The 7935-nt window shown below is 47.9% G+C and overlaps 1 pseudogene; it reads right to left on the bottom strand.

Annotated features, from left to right (window-relative positions):
- Positions 1–379: 379 nt before the first annotated feature.
- LOC112413133 (coiled-coil domain-containing protein 107 pseudogene) lies at positions 380–6099 on the bottom strand (annotated as a pseudogene).
- Positions 6100–7935: the final 1836 nt, after the last annotated feature.

Here is a 7935-nt window from a genome sequence, read left to right as displayed (position 1 = left end):
TTTATTACCTCAGAGTTAATGTGGGTAAGGACTTCAGGAGAGGAGTAGTGGTTGCTCGCCAGGCCCGGACCCAGAAGCTCCCCACTCAGGCCTGATTCTCTCCTACACCTTCCCGACCCTCTGAGTGTCCATCGGGGTGAGGTAGCTAGGGGCTATGGAGGCCCACCCGGGGCAATGCTAGCTTCAGATGCAAATCCACAGCCCTCTCAGCTCTGCAGCCTCATTGCTCTGAGCCCTTGGAAGGCTCAAGGGGCCTCCTCCCCGACCCCAAGCCCCCAGCTATCCCCCCAGCCCCACTGCTCGCTAGGCCTCAGGGCAGAGATAGACACTTTGCTCTAGGCAGAAGTCCATCGTTCTCATTACGGGTCACTCTAAATCTTTAGAGTCGATTCTGCCAGTCTTCTGCATCAGGGGGCTGCCAGCCCGAAGTGGGGAGCCTCTCGCCGCCGTGGGGAGGGAGGTGAGGGATGTGGCCCGGTGTTGGGGTCACAGAGCCAGTGATGAGCTGAAGGCCTGGCCGAGCCGGAGGGGCAGCCTCGGACCCCAGCGAGCCCGGCCCAGGAACGGTCTGGGAGGACGCAAAAGGAGCGGGACATAGACCTGGAGGACTTATCCTGGCCTTGCTTCCCGCCCAGGTCTGAAAGCCTGGCCTCAGGAACGAGGGCCGACAGCTCCTTCCCCTCCTTTTTCTAGCAGCTGGAAGCAAGGAAAAGCACCTTTTCCGTGCACAGAGATGCACGGCCATCAAACCAGATTGCAACACTTTGCTGGCAGAAAACTAAGGCCCCTTTCTGCTGGAGCCGCCTGCTATTTGTAACTTAATTCACTTAACTCCTACATGAGTTCCCCCGACGCAAAAAAAAAAAACAAAACAACAACCCACAAAAAGCAGCTCTGCACAGTCCGCTCAGGGAAGGCCACCCTCTTGCTTCCAGTACTGCTGGGCGTCCGATGGCAACCTGGGGAGGACGCAGGTGCGCCGTTTAGACCTGCCCACTCGGGGAGGAGGATGGGAGTGGCTAGTTACCAGTTCATCAAGTATTTTAAAAATCATCTCAGAAACCGGCTCTTTTGTCATCTGCAGTAGCCAGGACAAGAGTTATAAGGAAAGGATGAGAGAATTGCTAGGAATGGGGAGAGCCTACCATGTACCATCTTCCCTTCAAGGCTTAACCTTGCCCTCCTCCCCCCGCCCCTCCAGGTACAGACCCTCTCCTAAGGCCTTCCTTCTTCACCTCTCTGGTCCTGTGGTTTCCTAGACGCTTTTTATCTGGGCCAGTCATTCGGATGGTTAGTCATATGTTGTGTTAGAGATCTGTAGTGGCTTACAAAAACGTAAAGAAGATTTTTAAAACTCAGGTATGATATTGGCACAGAGAAAAGCACAGTCTTATCCAGTTGCTAAAAGGGGGCCAGAAAGTTTCTCTAAGTCTCTTTCCGGAGGCCGAAGTTAAAGGGCAAAGGATCATTGCAGGGACTGCACAGCGTCTTTAGGTGCAATCTAACTGGTTTTTAGGAATAGAACATATTCTCTCAACACTGAGAACGGAGAAAAATCTCCCCAGCGGGTCCAGCCAAAGACCTCGGTGTACTGTCTCATCCGAGAAAATGGCTCATCTCTTATGACAGTGGGGGGTCTTGTTTGCTTGCTTGTTTGTTTTGGCCGCGTTGGGTCTCTGCTGCTGCGCGCGGGCTTCCTCTAGTTGCGGTGAGCGGGGCTGCTCTTCGTTGCGGTGCACACAGTGTGCGGTTTTTGGTTTGGTTGTGGTTCTTTTTTTTTTTAAATCAAAAATCACAAGTTGGCTCAAATAACTTACTCCTTTGGTAGAAATGAGAAAAGCGTAAGTCGATGCAAATGGACAAGAAAGAATTACAGAAGGAAGTAGAGGGTGCAAGAGACTTTTTTTTTTTTCCATAAGAACAGATTGTTTTACTAAACTGTCAGCTGTTGTCCCTCCTTCCCAGTTGGGGGCTGTGACGGGGCCCTTGCTGCCGCCTTCCTGCATTTGCTCCTTAGCCCCCCACACCATTTCCCTGGGTGTTGCTAGGTTTCTTGTCCCTGTGCTCCAGGTTAGGGGGTCCTCTGGGGTCTGACTGTCACCAGCCCCTTCCTCGCCCTCCTCTATACATAAGACCTTAGGAAAGGGTGTGCTGGCCTCTGGCTCCGGAACTTCCACAGCCTTGTTTTGTCTTGCTCTCTTCTAGCAGCTGGTGCTCGCTCTGCAGATTCAATGTGCAGAAACTCCTGTTGGGCTCCAGCCAGGGTAGTCACACGCTCAAAACGGGGGTCCAGCTGGGCCATCAGACTGTTCAGGTGTCGCTCTGTCTGGGCCAGCTGTTGTGTCAGCTGGGCCAGCTCTTGAAGAGGCATTTTTTGTAAACTTAAGAACAAGGGACAGAAACGCTAAAAAAAGAAACCTAAAATTTCCACACCAGGAACCATGTCTAAAGTTTGCTCCATCCCCATTACAGCACCCATCACACTGAATGGTCCAGAGTAGTTCCAAAAGGTTATTTATCACAAGGTGTTAGCCCTCTAATTTGTAACTTTCAGTATTTAACAACTGCTTCATCTCTACTTCCCTGGAGTCACAGCCTGCGCTAGGCTGCAGTGTTCCAAATAGCCAGCAGGTGTCGCCAGCTAACACGAGTCTGAGCAGCCAGAAAACGCAAAGTTCATTCTCTCTACTTGAAAACTTTCCATGGAGCCTTAATGTGGGCAGTGTAAAGTCCAAATTCCTATCCAGGACACCCCAGGCCCTTCAGATTTAATCCAATTCACTTTTTATGGCTTTAGTTCTTACCAATTCAGGCACCCATTCAATCAATCAGGAAAGGCTTATTGAACACTTGCTTTTTTATCAGGTGCTTTTCTGGGACCTGGAAATAAAAAGATAACAGAGATTTCATCTCTGCTCTGGAGAAGCTCACTGCCTACCCCACCTAGGAAAACAGTTTAGGGCTAAGCTGCTATGTTAAAGAGACATCTATCTACACTCACGTACACACACACAGTGGCTTAAAGAAAATTAAATTTATTTGTTTCTCACACCAGCAACCAGAGTGGTCCAGACTGGTCAGCTGGGGATCTGGCTGCTTCCCATCTCGTTGTGCGTCATCATCCGTAGGATGTTGTCCTTAGTTGCACTGTCAAAGCTGGGTCATGACGATATCCAAGCTTCAGCCTGGGAAAGGGGAAGAGAAAAAGAGGAGGGCAGGCAATTTCCTTTTAAGCAGGAAACACAGAAGCTGCACCTACCCTTTGATTCACATTCCAGGGCAGGGACCTAGTCATGTGGCCACATCTAGCTGCAAGGAAGGCTGGGAAGTGTAGTCTTTATCTAGGCAGCAGCGTGCCCAGCTAGCAATGAGTTGCAACTACCAGTCTGGTCAGAAAGCATCTCTTTTTTTCATACAACCTAACTTTACTTTTAATGGATTCGAGAAACAATTTTTGTGTCTTCTACATTGCTGTCAATGGTAATAGCACTGTCGGGGTTTAGGGATGCCGGTTCATAGAAATTTGTGGTGACTAATAGCAATTTACTATGCACATTTCATATTTGTGAGACATATCTATTACTGCCCATCAGAGATGATAAAATCTTATCACAATGACAACTGAGTTGATAAAACTCAGTGAAATGCAACTTAGAATCCAGTTTATTTTTTACTCACGAGAATATGACATTTGAGTCGGCTTCTTGAGGCTGGTCAGGTGGGAAAGGAGGAAGAACATTCTAGAATGTGACTAGCATCTGTAGAGGCCTGTATTCATGGCAAGGCCAGCTCTATTGGTACGTTGGTTATTAGGTGCGGGTATGTGTGTGGGGAAGGAAGACAGGAGAGAAACTGGGAAAATAGAGTAGAATAAGATTGTGCTAAGTTTCTCACTCCAAACTAAGGAACTTGGATTTTACCTGGCAGAGCAGATGCTTGGGGGGTACTTCCCAGTCTAGGAGCCAAGGTCAGGTCCCAAACTTTCTGTCGCTGTATGTGGGTGGGCTCCAGGCAGCCAGTGTACAGTACTTGACCTCACTGTCTCATTCATGAGACAGTGAGCGGAGATAATGTGGTAAGGGTGTGTGTATGTGTGTGTGCGTGTGTGTGTGTGTGTTGCTTTGTTCTTGTTGGAAAAGACTTGTGTATGTTATGGAATCAATAGGAAGGTCCAGAAGCCAGAGGTTGAGAACAGGAGAGAGAAGGGATAATGGACAGTTATATGTTCCTCCGAAGGACTCTTGGCCAAGATTCAAGGCAGGAATGAAGGACTTTGCTTTTGTAGGAGGGACGGCATCCCTGCCATAACAAGAGAACACAGAGAAGAAAAGGCAGGCTTTCATCTGGTATTAGAAAGAAGAGGGGGCAATTGCTGTCTCAACCCTTTCTATTTCTCTGTAGAGTAGAAGCAAGATCACCTCCTGAGTGAAGAAATCTGAGGAGAGTAGAGAGGGTTCAAAACCATGCTTGTGAGGGTAAGAGAGTGAGTGGACCGGCAAAGCCTAGTAGTGGTACTCAGTAGGTCATCAATTTATGCACGTATTCAGTCAACAAATGTTCACTGAGATCAAGCAGAATGGTAGGCAGTGGGAAATGCAGAGATGAGTAAAACACAGCAGCTGATGACAGGGCTTCCCCATACGGTTGTACAAGTTGTGCACTGCCCAAACATGCCAGTAAGGGAAGGAGCTTAAGCTGAAATCCAGTTGATGCTTCGCTAGGCACGTCCCACAGCAAATGGGCTACGTGTGCCCAGAGGGAGTGCCTTTATCAGTGAACTCAAAGGGCTAACGTGAAAGTTTGAGGCCCTGGTTAAGGGCTAGCTGCTTTAGGTCATGGGAGAGAAGAATGCACTGTAATTAAGAGAAGGCTCTGAGGGCACAGAGGGAAGAGTGACATGAACCAACCAATGGAGAGTGAGCAGGTCCTTGAGGGGATGAGACCAAAATCCTCTCATGTAAAGTGAGCTTGGACATTCTCCTCTGACTCGGGGGCCCCGGGGCCACCAGAGAGCAAGCAGGGGGAGCGGGCAGAGTGGGAGGGAAGGGGAGTCATGGACAGAGGTGAGGAAGCTCATTTCACCATTTTGTCCTGTTTGGCTCTGAAGATACTTCTACTGCATACATGCTCTCTCCCCATCAGGGACACCTAGTCAGGGCTGGAGGTGAATCCACAGAGGAAGGGGGCACCAGGCCCCCCAAGTGTAGCTAAGCCTGGAGTGTTAGTATGCAGCCTTTCTCATCAGCCAGTGGTGATGGGCCACCAAGGTGGGGTTGCCGGTGAGGCAGCCCTGCTCAGCAGAGAGTGTTTCTTTTCACGTTTAGGTTGTGTTGGTGAGGACAGGTTTGCCCCATGTTGCTTCTAACTCTGGAGGCTTTCTTTCCTTTCTGGATCCAGGGATTCCGCTCACATATTGAGGCCAGAACCCAAAACGCCCTTGCTAGGCCTCTAGCAAGCTGTGTTTTAGATATTTATAAATGATTAATAACATTACATATATTCACTTCATGGAGTAAAAACCCCTCACATCTGTTATCCAATTTGAGATGGGAGACGACTCGGTGAGGTGTGAATGAGCCATGTCTCGGGGAAGGTGGCTGGCTCGGCTGAGGTCACAGGCACGGTTGGTTAACTGGCAGAGCTAGGATGCAAATCCCTGTCCGCCTGATTTCAGAATAACTGCTCTTCTTTTACCCAGAGAAAGGGAATAGTAACACCTGCTTTATAGTTGTGAGAATTAAATGAGAAAATCAACAGCAGGTGTCCAGCAGAACTCCCTGTGTATAATTCTACATTTTCACTCCCAGAAAGTCTTCTCTCCGTAGCCATAGTTACCTCTTCTCTCTTTAACCAAGAGTGACCAACCTGCTACACCACAATACAGAGAACACAGGCTGGCTGGTCCTGGGCCGCAGACAGCCTCTGTGCCACCCTGTGTTATCACATGGTGCCTGCCTGCTGTTCGGTGCTCAGAGATGGCCTCCTCAGGCCACCACGCGCCTCCTCTGTCTCCTTTCCCAGTAGAAACACAAAAGCTGCGTGAATGCGGAACAGCATTGTGGTCGTGGTGGGGATAGGGCGGGGTTCCAAGGCCGTCATCAGTTATTGTCAAAACCCACTTCAGCGTTGCATTTTAACATGGTGCTTACCAGGCACAGTGCCAGAGACAACAGTCTAGGACAGGCAATGGGAATAAGTAAAGGATGGGAGGGGCATCTCCCGCTATCTCTAACCCACCAGCTATAGGAAGTCCTTCTAGACACAATGGTTCTCAACCTCACCGGATACAGCTCCCCCTTTTTATAATGAATACACTATATTCTTATCATGAAATAAAGATGTAAACCACTATAACTTGCCTTTGATGGAGTATTGATGGGCGAGGACACAAGGGAGCCTTCTGGGTTGTTGGAAATATTCTATATATTGATTTGGGTGGTAGTTACATTGCTGTATTCATATATAAACATTCATTGAACAAGGGGTCTCTCTGTATTATTTTTTACAAATTTATATGAATCTATAATTATCTCTATTAAAATTTAAATTAAAAGCGAGATCCAGGTAAAGTTTTAAATGTGTATCTTGCCATAATTTTTAAAAAACGAGGTGCATTTCACACCCATCAGATTGGCAGAAATGGAAAAGTTTAATAATATTCATTTCATCAAGGATGTGGAGAAAAGGGAAATTCTTCAGTGCTGCTAGGGGCATAAATTAGTACAATGGCTATGGAGGACAGTTCAGTGTTACCTGCTAAGATTGGCAATGTAGATGCCCTGGGAGCCAGCAGTTCTACTCTCACACATGAATAAGAATATATGTACGAGACATTCTTTGAGATATTGTTAGTACTGGTACAATATTGAAAACAAAGTGTTCATCTGTTTTCTCTTTTATTTAAAGATAAAAGGAGGGACTTCCCTGGTGGTCCAGCGGCTAAGACTCTGAGCTCCCAATGCAGGGGGCCTGGGTTCGACCCCTGGTCCTGGAACTAGATCCCACATGCCACAACTAAGAGTTTGCATGCCGCAACTAAAGATCCCACGTGCTGCAACGAAGATCCCGCATGCCGCAACTAAGACTCGGCCCAGCCAAATAAATAAATAAATATTTTAAAAATAAATAAAGGGAATTCCCTGGCAGTCCAGTGGTTAGGATTTGGCGTTTTCACTGCTGTGGGCCCAGGTTCAATCCCTGGTCAGGGAACTAAGATCTTGCAAGCTGCGCAGTGTGGCCAAAAATAAATAAATGAATGAATAAATAACTAAAATTTTAAAAAATACTGTGCAAAAGTCAACATGGAACAGGAAACATGGATGGAAGTGTTGAATTTGTTTCCGTGGTTTGAGAGACTGTGCAGTGCCCAACAGACACACACATACCATTAGCAAGTAATTGTGGTTATTTAAGAATAAAATCAAAATATTATTTTTTCTTTAAAGAAGATCACATTTCCATGTTGCCTGTCAAAACTGTAGCAGACAGATGATGTACTAGGTCATTAACACATTTCTGTCTATTAAAAAACCTCTAGAGGGCTTCCCTGGTGGCGCAGTGGTTGAGTGTCCGCCTGCCGATGCAGGGGACACGGGTTCGTGCCCCGGTCCGGGAAGATCCCACATGCCGTGGAGCAGCTGGGCCCGTGAGCCATGGCCGCTGAGCCTGCGCGTCTGGAGCCTGTGCTCCGCGACGGGAGAGGCCACGGCAGTGAGAGGCCCACGTACCGCAAAAAACAAAAAAAAAAAACCTCTAGAGAAGCGAGTAGATGAGCCTTGAAGTTAGCTCAGTGATGGGGGTCAGTGCTTTGCTAATAATAAACGCTGTTCTCAGAACTCTTAAAGACACTTAGGAAGGCACAGCCCTGAGGAGCCAGGGGTGACTGTTGAAAAATACCAATGCAACACTCAAGACTCAGGAAGTTAAGAGGTGATG

Source organism: Neophocaena asiaeorientalis, unplaced genomic scaffold (genome assembly GCF_003031525.2).
Source record: "Neophocaena asiaeorientalis asiaeorientalis breed wild unplaced genomic scaffold, Neophocaena_asiaeorientalis_V1.1 scaffold14, whole genome shotgun sequence".
NCBI lineage: Eukaryota > Metazoa > Chordata > Mammalia > Artiodactyla > Phocoenidae > Neophocaena > Neophocaena asiaeorientalis.
This window is presented reverse-complemented; position numbering and strand designations above follow the sequence as displayed.